This window comes from Aquarana catesbeiana, linkage group LG01, assembly GCF_042186555.1.
Source record: "Aquarana catesbeiana isolate 2022-GZ linkage group LG01, ASM4218655v1, whole genome shotgun sequence".
Lineage (NCBI taxonomy): Eukaryota > Metazoa > Chordata > Amphibia > Anura > Ranidae > Aquarana > Aquarana catesbeiana.
Window position 1 is genome coordinate 178,527,411 of NC_133324.1, and position 16,083 is coordinate 178,543,493.

The following is a 16,083-nucleotide window of genomic DNA, read 5'->3' on the forward strand; positions in this document are numbered from 1 at the left end:
CCATTTTTCTTTGTGCACCATTTGTCTTCACACAGATGACATATGCAGGAACATAAGCACACTCCTAACACCACTATAAATCATTTTTTCTTAGACATCTTTATTGCCAAAATGTGACATTCATTTTATGACAGGCAAGTATTTCAGCTTTTGTTTATTTACATACTGAAAGTTCCTTATATCAGTAATTCCCAATATCAGGAATGCATTGAGATTTATATACCTTATTATTAGCATTCACTTTACAAAGTGTATATACACCTATCAAAGTTAAAAATTGTAGTATATTCACTTTGTGAATTTGTAGTATAATCTCTTTATTTCCCTGATCAAAGTTAACATTACTTTGCAACAATGGTATAAAAGCATATTAGTTGTTGTTTACTTAGCAGTGGTAACAATTAACTTCTATGTAATCAAAACCCTCCACCGATAAGAAAATTTACACTGGTAGTTTAAAGAAATGTATATTTCAATTCAATTACTTTTAAGTCTATTTTCAACCACAATAAATGTATTTTCTACAGAGTCCTAATGATAAGGACATTATAAATAATAGTATAAAATACCAGTACAATTAATCAGGCTGGCTTTGTGATAACATTTATCTTTCTAAGTAGTCTCTATGGCAACATTTCAGGAAGCTCTCCTTTATAATAAACCTCTTAAAAATATATATTTTTTAAAGTTGTTTTTAGTACTGTGAATAATAGCCGACTAAATAAAACACTAAAACCTTCTACCGTCTATATGTGTCTATATATACAGTATCTCACACAAGTGAGTACACCCCTCACATTTTTGTAAAGATTTTATTATATCTTTTCATGTGACGACACTGAAGAAAGGACACTTTGCTACAATGTAAAGTAGTAAGTGTACAGCTTGTATAACAGTAAAAATTTGCTGTCCTCTCAAAATAACTCAAAACACAGCCATTATTGTCTAAACCGCTGTCAACAAAAGTGAGTACACCCATAAGTGAAAATGTCCAAATTGAGCCCAATTAGCCATTTTTCCTACCCGGTGTCATGTGACTTGTTAGTGTTACAAGGTCTCAGGTGTGAATGGGAAGCAGGTGAGTTAAATGTGGTGTTAATACTCTCTGGTCACTGAAAGTTGGCAAAGAGCTCTCTGAGGATCTGAAAAAAAAAAGAATTGTTGCTCTACTTAAAGATGGCCTGGGCTATAAGAAGATTGCCAAGACCCTGAAACTGAGCTGCAGCACGGTGGCCAAGACCATAAAGCAATTTAACAGGACAGGTTCCACTCAGAACTGGCCTCGCCATGGTTGACCAAAGAAGTTGAGTGCACATGCTCAGCGTCATATCCAGAGGTTATCTTTGGGAAATAGACATATGAGTGCTGCCAGCATTGCTGCAGAGGTTGAAGGGGTGGGGGGTCAGCCTGTCAATGCTCAGACCATACACCGCACACTGCATCAAATTGGTCTGCATGGCTATTGTCCCAGAAGAAAGCCTCTTGTAAAGATGATGCACAAGAAAGCCTGCAAACAGTTTGCTAAAGACAAGCAGACTAAGGATATGGATTACTGGAACCATGTCCTGTGGTCTGATGAGACCAAGATAAACTTATTTGGTTTAGATGGTGTCAAGTGTGTGTGGCGGCAACCAGGTGAGGCGTACAAAGACAAGTGTGTCTTGCCTACAATCAAGCATGGTGGTCGGAGTGTCATGGTCTAGGGCTGCATGACTGCTGCCGTCACTGGGGAGCTACAGTTCATTGAGGGAACCATGAATGCCAACATGTACTGTGACATACTGAGGCAGAGCATGATCCCCTCCCTTCAGAGACTGGACCACAGGGCAGTATTCCAACATGATAACGACCCCAAAACACCTCCAAGATGACCACTGCTTTGCTAAAGAAGCTGAGGGTAAAGGTGATTAATGTCTCCAGACCTAAACGCTATTGAGCATCTGTGGGGCATCCTCAAATGGAAGGTGGAGGAGCGCATAGTCTCTAACATCCACCAGCTCTGTGATGTCGTCATGTGGAAGAGGACTCCAGTGGTAACCTGCAAAGCTCTGATGAACTCTATGCCCAAGAGGGTTAAGGCATTGCTGGAGAACAATGGTGGCCACACAAAATATAGACACTTTGGGCCCAATTCGGACATTTGCACTTAGGGGTGTACGCACTTTTGTTGTCAGTGATTTAGACATTAATGGCTGTGTGTTGAGCTATTTTGAGGGGACAGCAAATTTACACTGTTATACAAGATGTACACTCACTACTTTACATTGTAGCAAAGTGTCATTTCTTCAGTGTTGTCACATGAAAAGATATAATAAAATATTTACAAAAATGTGAGGGGTGTACTCACTTTAGTGAGATACTGTATATATATATATATATATATATATCTATCTATATATATATATATATATATATAGATAGATATATATATATATATATATATATATATATACAGTTGTGCTCATAAGTTTACATACCCAGGCAGAATTTATGATTTCTATTATGGGAAAAACACATATAGGAGAGCTATGTTGGGGTTGCGCACCCCAAAATAGATACTATGGGAAAATTCCCCCAAGGGGTTTTAATGCAGCAAGATATCTAGATCGAAGTAATGGAATTATTAAAAAAATCTTTATTCGAAAAAATTGCAAATACATGTAACAAATAAAAATATAGACTCTGGTTTAGGGACACAGTACATATTCCATGATACAGCAATGCAACCATTTAGATATACAGCATTACATAATTTAACTGTATGAAACTCCAATGTGTTTCAACCTATTCAGTCATAGTCTTCTTCTGGGGGATAGCTTGCTCTAAGAGAATACATTAAACATCTCAGTTTTCAGAAGACATTTTACATTGTGCACTAAATTTCATGGACACAATGATGTTATATTTACCACTGAGAGATGGAATAAATGACTTCATAACCAGAAATTTTAAAATCAGTTGAATGATCCAATGGACTCCATGATTGTCCTCTCCTCTCCAAGAAAGGAATTCAGCCGGAAAGGACTTGCAAGAAGCTACACTTTTTTAACACCCTCAGAGAAAAAGGAAGGACGGCACCTGCAGCAAATTCTCAATTAGTAACAATGTGTCAAAGGGAGATCAAAATCATTGAACTCTTGGTAAATATCTGACTTATTTATTATTAAGGTGTACATCCACTGTAATGCCCCGTACACACGGTCGGACTTTGTTCGGACATTCCGACAACAAAATCCTAGGATTTTTTCAGACGGATGTTGGCTCAAACTTGTTTTGCTTACACACGGTCGCACAAAGTTGTCGGAATTTCCGATCGACAACCACGCGGTCACGTACACCACGTACGACGAGACTAGAAAAGGCCGGTTCAGAACCAAGCACGGCACCCTTTGGGCTCCTTTTGCTAATCTCGTGTTAGTAAAAGTTTGGTGAGAGACAATTCGCGCTTTTTCAGACTCGTGGCTTTCAGATCGTTTTCTGCTGTTCAGTTTGTGCTTGTGGGTTTGTATCTGCTCTTCAGTGCATGCAGTCAGTTCGTATCAGAGTTTTCTGTGTGATCTTGCCTGCTCGTTGCTGTTTTTCAGGTCACTCTTCACAGGCCTTGCTGTTCTTCAGTGCGTTCTGTTACTTCGTTCTGAGCAGCCGACCGTTTTCTAGCCATGTTTCGTATGCGTACTCCTCGTAGAGTTCGTGCTGTGTGGGGGCTTGGTGTTGGGGTCCTGACCTTGACACAAGTCCAGTCCATGAACAGGGTGGGGAGGAGTTCATGGACCAAGAATTGGTTGCTTCAGCGTGACCAGTTCTCTCATATGCCTTTGCTCCGTGAGATCCGTGAGAATAATCCTGATGATTTCAGGAACTTTCTCAGGATGACGGACCCCGTTTCACCGTTTGTTGGCTTTGCTGACCCCTTATATTAGCAGGCAGGATACCTGCATGAGGCAAGACATCACTCCGGAGCAGAGGTTGGTCGCTACCTTGCGGTATTTGGCCACAGGGAGAAGCCTGCAGGACCTCAAGTTCTCGACAGGCATCTCCCCCCAGGCTCTTCTTTGTGAACATTTACTGCTTGTGTTTGTTTGAGCTGACCCTGACAGAAATGTGTGGAGTGCAGAAAATGTCGTGATTGTGTAACCTTATACAAAGCACTGTTGGCTGTTATTTACTAAATGCAAAGACACTTTTCACTACAAGTGCACTTGCAACTGCACTGAAGCTGCACTTGTAGTGCAAAGTGGATTTCCCCTTAGGAAATAACCCCCATTTTCTCATAAAGCAACAATTACATCACCCCAAAAGTGTTGTAGCGTGAGACAATAATCCACACATTCTTGATGAACAATCTTTTTAATACCTGCACAATCACATGTGCATTTACCAAAGGTTTTTCTGACAAACCAACATGTTTGTTGTATAACAATTTTTGTGGTGTCATTATCCAAAATCAAAATGTGCATTTTATAGAAAACAGGCCTGTGTAAAACCCACAAGAAAGACACAAATCTTGATCTTACAAAGTTCACATTTGGTAGAACTGGAAGGCAATATCAGACATGAGTATTTAGGAACTGTGTTTGATATAGCGTTCAGATGGGGGGAAATCACCCCTGGAAAAGCCAAATGCACACAAATTTCACAATGTCAACATGTGCTAGCTGCCATCACGGGGGATCAAGGGATGTGTTTTGGGGGAGAAAGCCCTTCCTCGCCTCTACTTTTTATTGAGGAAGGTATTGCACCCCCAAAACGCGTCCATTGATCTCTCGTGATGGCAGATAGCACATGTTGACACACTGTGTGCATTCTCCAAATTTGGCTTTGGGAAAAATCACAAAAACATTTAGCACATTGTAGCACACAAAAGAAGAAAGTGATTTGGAGGGGTTTTAAACTCGCCCCAAAACATCAATGATGTTTTTATATTTTGGAATAACATCATTGATGTTTTGCTTGATGTTTTCCAATTGTAAATTACACCCCATGATCTCCCCGATCAGGATCTGGGCACTTTCGGATGTGAAAAGATCTGGATCCACAACCTCACGATCACCTAAAAAGAGAGGAAACCCAAAATAAATTATGTCTAAAAAATATGCCGCCATCCATCTCTTATCTGAGCCTGTGGTTGCAGACATTCACCTGTTGTGGTGACTACTTCCACCACGTCTTCATCCTCCTGCTCATCTTGTGTTGGGTGGATTTCCCCTTCTTCCAGAGGGGGGGGGCTCTGGTCTCCTCGGATGAGGGGTGTCCCCCGAGTCTTTTCTCCCCTATGTAAAACAAAAATGGTATAATTAGCACACAGATATTTAATGTCAGAACTATAATATGAAACATTGCTTGGAAGCGGGGTACAATTGTCTATTTTAGCAGAGTTCCAAGATGTAGCTTTTTTAGTGTCCTTTGTCAAGCTGCAATACTTTACCTGTTTGGTAAAAGCTTCACAGATGTAGCCCCCCCTATAGTATACACTGGGGCACCTGTGTGGCCCCCCTAATAAAAATGGTGTTCTGGTGTCCCACACTAGTGCTCCAGTGTCCAGATGTGAAAACAGCTGCTGAGTGTCCTCTCCTTACACACAATCTAGTTTGCATTTCATTCTAGTAACAAAGCCATCTACACAACCCAATTCTTTGAAGACAAGTATAGGGCGTCAAAATGGTGGCCAAATGCATATGGCCTAAACAATGGTATTTTATCGTCCGAAATAACAATGTGTGATCCGAACGAATAATGTGCCCATGAAAATGAAAGTTGCCATTTTAAACTGTACAACAGTTCCTAAAAGCACATGGAGCAGCACGAACTTAATAAACATAAAGAATAGGAACACAGTACAACTACTTACTTTTTTGCAGCAATCTCCGGATCTTTCTGTACTGCTCGTGTTCTCGTAATTTCAGGTCCGACCACCGCTTCCTGAGCTGATCTTTCGATCATCGTACCCCGAATTTCCGGTGCAGACTCCTGACCACTTTCGCCATGATCTTGGCCTTTCTGACATTGGGGTTGGGGTAAGGCCCATACTTTCCATCATAGTCGGCCTTCTTCAGGATGTCCACCATCTCCAACATCTCCCCAAAGGACATATTTGAGTCCTTTAATCTCCTTCTGGATCGGGACGTTTCAGGCTCCAGCCTTTCCTCCTCCTCCTCGTTGCTACAATTAGCACGATCCTGCTGTCTATCCACCATGTGCTCTTCCCCCACTGCGCCGAACGAAAAGGGGCGGGGAATAGACTAGAAAGAACGTCAGGGGTGGGCGGAGTTATACGCATGCGCAGTGTGTATAAATCATAACGCGCGCGTCTTACATACGATCTGCGAGCGGAGGAAGGAGCATCGGAGACGCCGATCGTGCTAACGAAGGTAGGATCTAAACTTGGGCCTATAATGCTTCAAAATGGAATCCTATATTGTAACAAGATTAGGGGAGTTTGGCCTGACATTAGGCTTTGTCTTGTGTTGTGTCTTACAGAGAAAATGGATGGGTTCAACAACCACAATTTCCTGCCCCTGTTCATAGACAAGTACAGGGAGCTGCCCTGTCTGTGGCAAGTGAGACACCCCCACTATAATCACAAACAGAAGAGGCAGGCAGCGCTTGAGAAACTGCTGGAGTTGGTGAAGCCGGTGGTCCCCACAGCAACCATCCCTTATTTGAAAGCTAAAATTGGTGGCCTGAGGAGCACTTATCTTAGGGAGCGCAAAAAGGTCACAGATTCCCAGAGATCCGGAGCTGCAGCAGATGACGTTTATGTCCCTAGGCTCTGGTACTATGAGAGACTGCGATTTCTGTCAGACCACACTGAAGTCAGGGAATCCCTCTCCACTCTTCCTTCCACTCTTCCTTCCACCCCAGCTGAGGCTTCCGATGGCCAACCTGGGCCTTCCAGCCAGGAAGAAATGGAGGAGCCCAGCTGGAGTCAGGTATAGCTTTCTTCTACAGATTTCTGGTCAATAAATAAATGATGTTTATTAGATGTTATTATTGATCACTAATTGCTGATTAAAAAAAGTGCTTTACATATCAATAGACAGTAGTGGGCACCCAAAATTGGGAAAAGAATGAAAACTGCTGGGCTCAGAAGGATAGTCTGTTATATTTGTTAACATTCAATTTGCAGCAGTCAGGAGGTGAAAATTGTGTGTGATTGATGAATAAAAAACTAAAACTATGTCCCTTTTTCATACACAGGAAGACCTCAGCCAGGAGGAGGCTGTGGAATGTGGCAGTCAGGAGGAGGTGGGGATTATTAGTGTCAGCCAGGAGGAGGCGGGGATTAGTGGCAGCCAGGAGGAGGCGGGGCTAAGTGGCAGCCAAGAGAAGCCTGGGACAAGTCGCAGCCTGACTGAGTCTCAGGTTCCTCCCCTCCGCCTGCCATATAAACGAGCGAGCCAGGAAGGCCACTCCGAGTCCTGTGCAGGATTCAGCGTACAGGCTGATCCAGGAGGCTTCGGCGTCCCTCAGAGCCTTCCCCAGTCCTGAAGAGGCCTTTGCCTGCATGGCTGCCACAAAATTGCAGGGCATGCAGGAGGGTCAACGCAAGATCTCTGAGGACCTGATTTATAAAGTCCTTCGTAAGGGGGAGAGTGGGGAACTGACACACAAGACGGATGTCATTGAGAGGGACGATCCTCCTCCTCCTCCTCCTCCTGCTGCCACAACTCCACCACCACAGCCAAAGCCTGTAAGGAAGCGTGGAAGGAATACCAAAGAAAGATTGCCCTGGGTTCAGTCTGGTCTGACAGAAGATGCAGTCTCTTGTATGACCACAGCCTGGGGACACAGATGTCATCTGCTGCTTTCCGGATCTCTGGGACTTCTGGACCAGACTGCCCTCCCTTATGATATGGACTCCTCAGGCCACCAATTTTGCTTTTAAATAATTGATGTCTGCCCCAGGGGTCCCAGGCTTCGCCCACTTCTGCAGTTTCTCCAGCGTTGCCTCCCTCTCTGTTTAGTTGTGAGCCCTTACTAAAATTTTTTTGGGTAAATTCTACTCTCCTGTGTGTGTTTTCATCCAAAAAGGACAGTTTGTTGGTGACGATTCAGGTACATTTCTAAAGTACAATGTGAAATTAACAAGGGACAACAACACCAAACAATCTCCTACAGATTAAATAGAACAATATATCAATGGTGTTGTGGGAACTTGTCACCAAAAACACACACAAACATTTTCGGGAATACAAATCAAAATCACCAAAAAAAAAATTAAAAAGAGAAACACAAAAAAAAATCTACATTAAAGTCCAAAAAAACCAAAAAATTTTGTTGTCAGATGTGAGAAATCAAAATATATTGAGGGAATCCCGATAAATAGTAACGAAATAAGTTTGTGAGAAGTGTGTGTGAATATGAGCAGCAAAACTATTTAATTCTTGTCACATTATAAAGAAGAAGAGAGTGCGCTGTATTAAACCATTTTGAACATTGCAGCGTGACGAAAGTGCTGTATCCATTCCGAACGCTACGTTTACCAGAACGAGCTATCCCGTGTCGGAATTTCTTCTGAGCATGCGTTGCACTTTGTGCGTCGGAACAGGCCACACACGGTCGGAATTGACGCGATCGGATTTTGTTGTCGGAAAATTTTATCTCCTGCTCTCCAACTTTGTGTGTCGGAAAATCCGATGGAAAATGTCCGATGGCGCCCATACATGGTCGGAATTTCCGACAACACGCTCCGATCAGACATTGTCCATCGGAAAATCCGACCGTGTGTACGGGGCATAAATCTTATTATCAATATGTGTTACATTACAGTTATATTTATGTCCCATAATAAATAAAATAATGTAATAATAAGTATTTAAAATTAAAGTGATAATCCCTTGAATAGTGATGTGGACAAACTTAGTGCTAAGTGAACTGTGTATAGGGGGCTAGAGTGTGTGATGGTGTAAAAAAATGTGCTAAAGAAAATTCATAATTTAAATATAATTGATAGTGACACACCGCTATACGCTAGCAGGAATATGGAAACAACAACAATTTTAAGTGAATGATGTCGACCCGCTAATTATTAGCAGGAATATAACCACCTCTGTTGCAAACAAAATAGACCATAATGATAAAGAAAAAATGAAAATAACATAATTTACCTTGAGTGCTGATTTAACTGACTGTGAATCATTAATGTCAATGAGGTGTAATACCTGACTGCAAATATGCATGAAAGTAAAGGCTCTATAAACAAAGGAGAGAGCCAAACAATAGTATTAGATGTAAATTTTAATTCGGTGCACTATAATGGTTACAGCCTAAACTGACTCATGGCAATTAAGGCAAAAAGCCGGTTAATCCTGCATAGGAGAGGCTGTACTTACATTGAGCCATGTATTTATGATGAACATTCATCCAGGTCATGCAAGGGATCATGCATTGATCCCTATGCAGCCTGGTGTTTATATAATGCCTCCTATAATTATAGATGATTGGATGATTTGGTGCAGGAGCAGCCTCCATCCCCTCAAGATAATGGTGTTCTGGCCGCAATGTAAGCAGCCACCACCTGGTTCCCTTGGCATCTCAGAAGGCAGTAGCCCCGAACATTGTCGTCACCTCCGCCGCAAAGCATGCAACGTCATAGCATCATAGCGTTGTGCGCACACAGGAATGAATCGCGCATGATCAAAGGACGCCGCCGGCAAGGTAGTGCTCTCCCTAGCGGCCGACAGATGTACAGTAGCCATAGGAGCATGCGGGGGGGAATACTGGCACAGTTCCCCTATGTTGCTGGGAAGCCATAAGGAGCTGAAGACCATCCAAGGTAGGCTGACAGACAACCCACAAATTATTATTATTATTATACAGTTTTTATATAGCGCTGACAGTTTACGCAGTGCTTTACAACATTAGGGCAAACAGTAAAAGTACAATACAATTCAATACAGGAGGAATCAGAGGGCCCTACTCGTTAGAGCTTACAATCTAGGAGGGAGGGTCAAGTTATACAAAAGGGTAATAGCTGTGGGGGATAAGCTAGTGGAGAAAATAGTGCAGTTGTTAGATGGAGGCAGGATAGGCTTCTCTGAAGAGGAAAGTTTTCAGGGATCACCTAAGAGTGGATAAATTTGGAGACAGTCTGACAGATTGGGGTAGGGAATTCCAGAGGATGGGCAAGGCTCGGGAGAAGTCCTGGAGGCGGATATGGGAGGAGGTGATGAGGGAGCTAGAGAGCAGGAGATCTTGGGAGGAACGGAGATGGCGTTTAGGTTGGTATTTTGAGACTAGGTTAGTGATGTAGCTGGGGGCACAGTTGTGGATGGCTTTGTAACTTATTGTTAGTATTTTGAATTTAATTTGTTGGGTGAGTGGTAGCCAATGGAGGGATTGGCAGAGAGGGGTAGCAGACACTGAGCGGTTTGTAAGGTGGATGAGTCTGGCAGCAGCATTCATGATGGACTGAAGGGGGGATAGTCTATTTAAAGGTAAGCCAATGAGGAGTGAGTTGCAGTAGTCAAGGCGAGAGATAACCAGGGAGTGAATCAGGAGCTTTGTGGTTTCATTGGTTAGAAAGGGACGTAGTTTAGAGATGTTGCTGAGGTTGAGGCGGCAAGCTTTGGAAAGTGATTGGATGTGGGGCTGAAAGGAGAGTTCAGAATCTAGGATAACACCTAGCACCCTGACATGTGGGGATGGGTGGATGGTTTTGCCATTGCTCTTCACAGAGAAGTCAGGGGAAGAGGCACGTGGGGGAGGAAATATTATAAGCTCGGTTTTGGACAAGTTGAGTTTGAGGAAGTGGTGTGACATCCATACAGATATGTCGGTTAGTAAGTTAGTGATGCGTGAGGAGACTGATGGAGTGAGTTGAGGGGTGGAGAGATAGATTTGTGTGTCATTAGCATAGAAATGATATTGAAAGCCGTGAGAGGTTATCAGCTGACCCAGGGAAGAGGTGTAGATTGAAAATAAAAGAGATCCAAGAACAGAACCTTGGGGGACCCCGACAGAGAAGGGAAGAGGAGTGGAGGAAGTAGAATTGTAAGTGACACTGAAGGTGCATTGGGATAGGTAGGATGAGAGCCACTGAAGAGCACAGTCACGGAGACCGAGGGAGTAAAGTTTTTTGAGGAGGAGGGGGTGGTCAACCGTGTCAAAGGCAGCTGAAAGATCCAGAAGTAGGAGTACAGAATAGTGTCCGTTGGTTTTTGCAGTTAGTAGGTCATTTGTGAGTTTTAAAAGAGCAGTTTCTGTGGAGTGTTGAGAGCGAAATCCAGATTGAAGGGGATCAAGAAGGTTGTTTTTAATGAGGTGGTCACTCAGTTGGTTGTAAACCAGGCGTTTAAGGAGTTTAGAGGAAAAGGGGAGCAGGGAGATAGGGCGTAGGTTAATAAGATTGGTAGGGTTCAAGGATGGCTTTTTGAGTATAGGAGTGACCAGTGCATGTTTTAGAGCATCGGGGAAGACGCCAGAGGTGAGGGAGAGATTGAAGATGTGGGTTTATAAAATAAAAGCGGGATAACTGGACTATAGGAGAAAACAACTCAAGTAATTTTCCATCCCTGATTACAGTAGTATAAGGAAAGAGGAGGGGTGGGAAGGGAAAGCGAGCTAGTGGGGAAGGGGGAGGCTGGACAAAAACCCTCCTCAAGGGGTGGGATTTTAGGGAAAAATTGGCTGAGTTGTGTAGGTAAGCATTTGGATAAACAATTAAAATAATAATATTTATTGAACAACAATATAAGAAAATGTACACAATACATAAATGGACATATACTATAACAGTAGTGACATCAACGATTCGTGCGTGACTAAAGCCAACATGTTTCGCTAGTGGAAATTCGCTTCATCAGGGCTAGACACGATGCAGTTAATGCATTTACACTGTGTAGACAAAAAGCAGTCTTAGATCATCCAATGACATAACAAAGCCTAACAGATACTGATTATAACAGACAGTTGCTCACCTACTATAGTTTCAGGACTAAGTTAAAATCACCATTTAAAAGACAGCAACCGCAAAGCCGGCCGGTATGAAATGTCGCTGGGTGCCAGATCCCAGAATGACAGTGCCAGTAGGAGAACTGAGCCATACACTCAGGATGTTATACGTGGGAACCACTGCTGCAAATTCAAAAGAAAAATATATATGTATATATATCAGGCGGCATCAAAGGTAATTAATAGCTCAGTCTATATTGACAGTGATTGGTCATTGCCAAATCCGTTATATGGAATCAATGATATATATATATAGTGCCCGATATTATATAATATAATAATATAATATATATTGGGTAATCCTATTAGTGCAGGGGCCCAACGCAACTTTCCTTGGACTAACATACAAATCAAGATAATGCCAAATATAGATATCCCCACAGGGCAAAGACCACAGAAGCATGACAAGTAACAAAAGCTAGGAGACATCTGCATACAGTCCCCAGTACATAACCGGAAAACCGATACGTTCATAAGAAAATGTTTCTATCTACAATATGTGGACTTACCCTTCTAAGCAGGAGAGGGAGGGAGGGGGGGAGCGAGGACAGCGCCAAAAAGAAGTGTTTGCTCATAGAGGATACGGGCGTCTGCCCGTTCACGATGGATGGCCGCAGGATGTGTCAGACAGACACCATCCGCGCTTCCATCTTTAAATGGTATGGCCCCACCGGAAGCAATCAGGTCAGAATGACCTCCGGCATTGCTTCCGGTCCGGGTGTCCCTGCCGTAATGCGCGCGCATGCGCACAGCGAGCGTGAGCACGCTCCACCTAGCGTAATGCGCGCGCATTGCCCACAGCGCACATATGGCGTGATGGGCAGCTGGGGGTGGATAAAGGGGAAGCTCCACCCCCTGGGCAGGGACATCCGAGTCCTCCCACTTAGTCGCAGACATGACCGGACGGCTGCGGATGTGCCGAAAAATGGTGCCAGAAAGACAAAAATAAAAAATAAAAAATAAAAAATAAACAGTATAACAGCGGATAATACAAAAAATATATATATATATGTATACATACTTATCGGTCAGGAGGACCGACTATCTAACGATAGTTGTATAAATATGCTTTAGCAATAAATAATATACACAAAGAAAAATTTAATTATCTGCATGGAAAGAAAGTGGTTGAAAAAATAGCAGCAAAGGATTTTGTGATGAAATTGATTATTCAGTCATAACATAAGTGGGAGATACTAGTGAATAATAGGACTAGCTAGTAGGGGTCACTCAATAGCAACCTAATTCCCCTAGTAAGTATGAAATAAATCCAATAAGCTTGTTTCTAGACTCCCAGGATGGATAGTTATCAACTGTATAGATATACGCAGTATTGTACGCCTAAAGGGTAAATAAGAGAATACCCCAGCCTTATTGTAACCCCAGATGACAGACAATGAAACGGAGGTGGAGGTGATGGTGACATCCACAGCTACGGTCATAATTTCAGCAGGTAAGAATTGGTAGCACAGGATATAGTATATAATTAGAATATGTGCGTACTCGGTATTTATGAGGGTAGCTGGGATTATAGAAAGGGGTTAAACGTGAGTGCAGTGTTGAGGCCCGGTGGACTGGTTGCCCGTTGGTTATATATCCACCTGGCCTCACGCTGCAGGATCATTCTATCCACATTCCCACCCCTCTCTGGTTCAGGTATAACCTCAAGGGCGAAGAAGGACACATAGTTAGGATCATAGCTGTGTTGGAGTGTTGGATTTTTCCCTAAAATCCCACCCCTTGAGGAGGGTTTTTGTCCAGCCTCCCCCTTCCCCACTAGCTCGCTTTCCCTTCCCACCCCTCCTCTTTCCTTATAATACTGAAGATGTGGGTTAGAGAGTGTAGGATGGGGTCAGAGGGTGACCGTAGCATTTGAGAGGGGATAGGGTCCAGGGGACAGGTGGTTAGGTGGGCGATAGAAAGGAGTTTAGCAACTTCGTCTGGAGTAGCAGATTTGAAAAGGGGAGTGTCAGTTGTATCTGTTGACATGGGGTCTTAGCTGGGGGAGATACCTGTAGAGTGGAGATTTCATCACGGATTGTATCAATCTTGTTTTTGAAGTGATTAGCGATTTCCTGGGCAGTGAGTAAGTCAGTGGGGGGAGGCGGTGGAGGACAAAGTAGAGAGTTAAAGGTAGAGAAGAGTTTATGGGGATTGGATGAGAAGGTGTTAATAAGAGTTGTAAAATAGGTTTGCTTGGCAGTGTGGAGGAAAGAATAGTATTTTTGGAGGGCAGATTTGTATTGGTTGAAGTCTTTGAGAGACTTAGTCTTGTGCCACAGACGCTCAAGAGCGCGACTAAGTTTTTTGAGAATTTTAGTGTCATCTGTTTGCCAGGGTTGTAGGGGTCGAGGCCTGATTCTGTGTGTAGTGAGGGGAGCGAGCTTGTCCAGGGTGGAGGACAGAGATTTATTGTAGATGGACATGGCTTGGTTGGGGCAGGACAGGGGAGAGATTTTGTCACAGAGGTGGTCGGTAGCAGAATAGAGGAGAGAGGAGTTGAAGTTTTGAAAGTTTCTACGGGTGATGGTTAGGCGATTGGAGGGAAAGGTGGTGGAAGACAGGGGGAGAGAGAAACTAATAAGGTGGTGGTCGGAGAGAGGAAAAGGATTGTTTGAGAAGCTGCATGGAGTGCATAGGTAGGAGAATACAAGGTCAAGGGTGTTGCCATCAGAGTGAGTAGAAGCCTGTACCCATTGCTTCAGGTCAAATGAAGAGGTTAGACTAAGAAGTTTAGAAGTAGCAGGAGTGTTTGTATTAGCAGGGATGTTGAAATCACAGAGAAGGATTGTGGGAATATCCGAAGAGAGAAAGTAGGGTAGCCAGGCAGAAAACTCATCAAGGAAAGTCGATAATGGTCCAGGGGGCCGGTAGATCACAGCAATTCTTAAGGAAGTAGGATAGAATAGTAGGAGTAGGAGAGAACAAATCCACTGCATTCTACAACAAAACAAATCATAAATAGTAATGACTTGAAACATGTATTGTTAACAAACAATATAGATTTTTGATACAGTTTGTTTGATTATTGTGTATTTTTCATAGGAGGTGTGTGGTGATTCGATGTTCTCACCCATCTGCAAAATTAATTGCAAAAATACATTTTCTAACCATTTATATTATATTACATGCTGCAATGCAGAAAACTTGTTAGAGAGCGACCCACCTGAGTAGACTCATTGATTGGTGCCGCCACACAAACACCAAATTATGGACAAGACTTGAGCAGACACAAAGTGAGACTCCCTTGCACAGGGCTCCATGGTGTCACGCCTCCCTCCCAACGGGAATTACACGCCATCCGCTAATAGGTAACACATTACGGGTTTGCTCACAACTGATCCATACCTCCCCCCACTTCTCACGTAACTCACCACTCAGACCCATATTGGGTAACCCTCAGTTCCAACCAGGACTACAAGATAGAACATTTCTGAAACTGAGAGAAGAGGGTTTGTACCAAGCATCACACTTTAGCACCCTGGGGAGGTGGAAGACGCTCTCGGAACTCACTGATCCAGAAGGACAGTTCCGCCTAGACTTTCTCAGAGCACTACAGCTACATCACTTCTTAAGTAACCTACCGCCACCACAGGAGGCTAACCAAACCCTCACAACCATGGAAGTTCATTGTTCAGAGATAGGGGACCTACCACACGCTCTCTCACTTACCTACAAACTGCTTATTACACCGCCGGGGGATTATCAGGTACATAGCCTCACCAGATGGGAAAAAGAACTAAATTGCAACTTCACTACCAATAAAAGGCAACAAATCTTAATCTTCACTCATAAATCTTCTATTTGCTCCAAAACCCAGGAAACGAATTATAAAATCCTCACACATTGGTACAGAACACCTGCACTACTTAAAACAATCTTCCCCTCCACGACTGATGTCTGCTGGAGATGCCAGTAAGAAAGGGGTACGCTCATCCATATTTTCTGGTTCTGCACCCGAATCCAGATCTTCTGGAGAGAAGTACGCCAGATAACCCAAAAATTCACTGATCGCATAGTGCCTGATGACCCGGCTTACTTCCTTTTGCACGCCACCGACATACCCGCCCGTTCCTATAACAAATCAATTATAACACATTTATTGGACGCAGCGAAGGCATGTATCCCCTC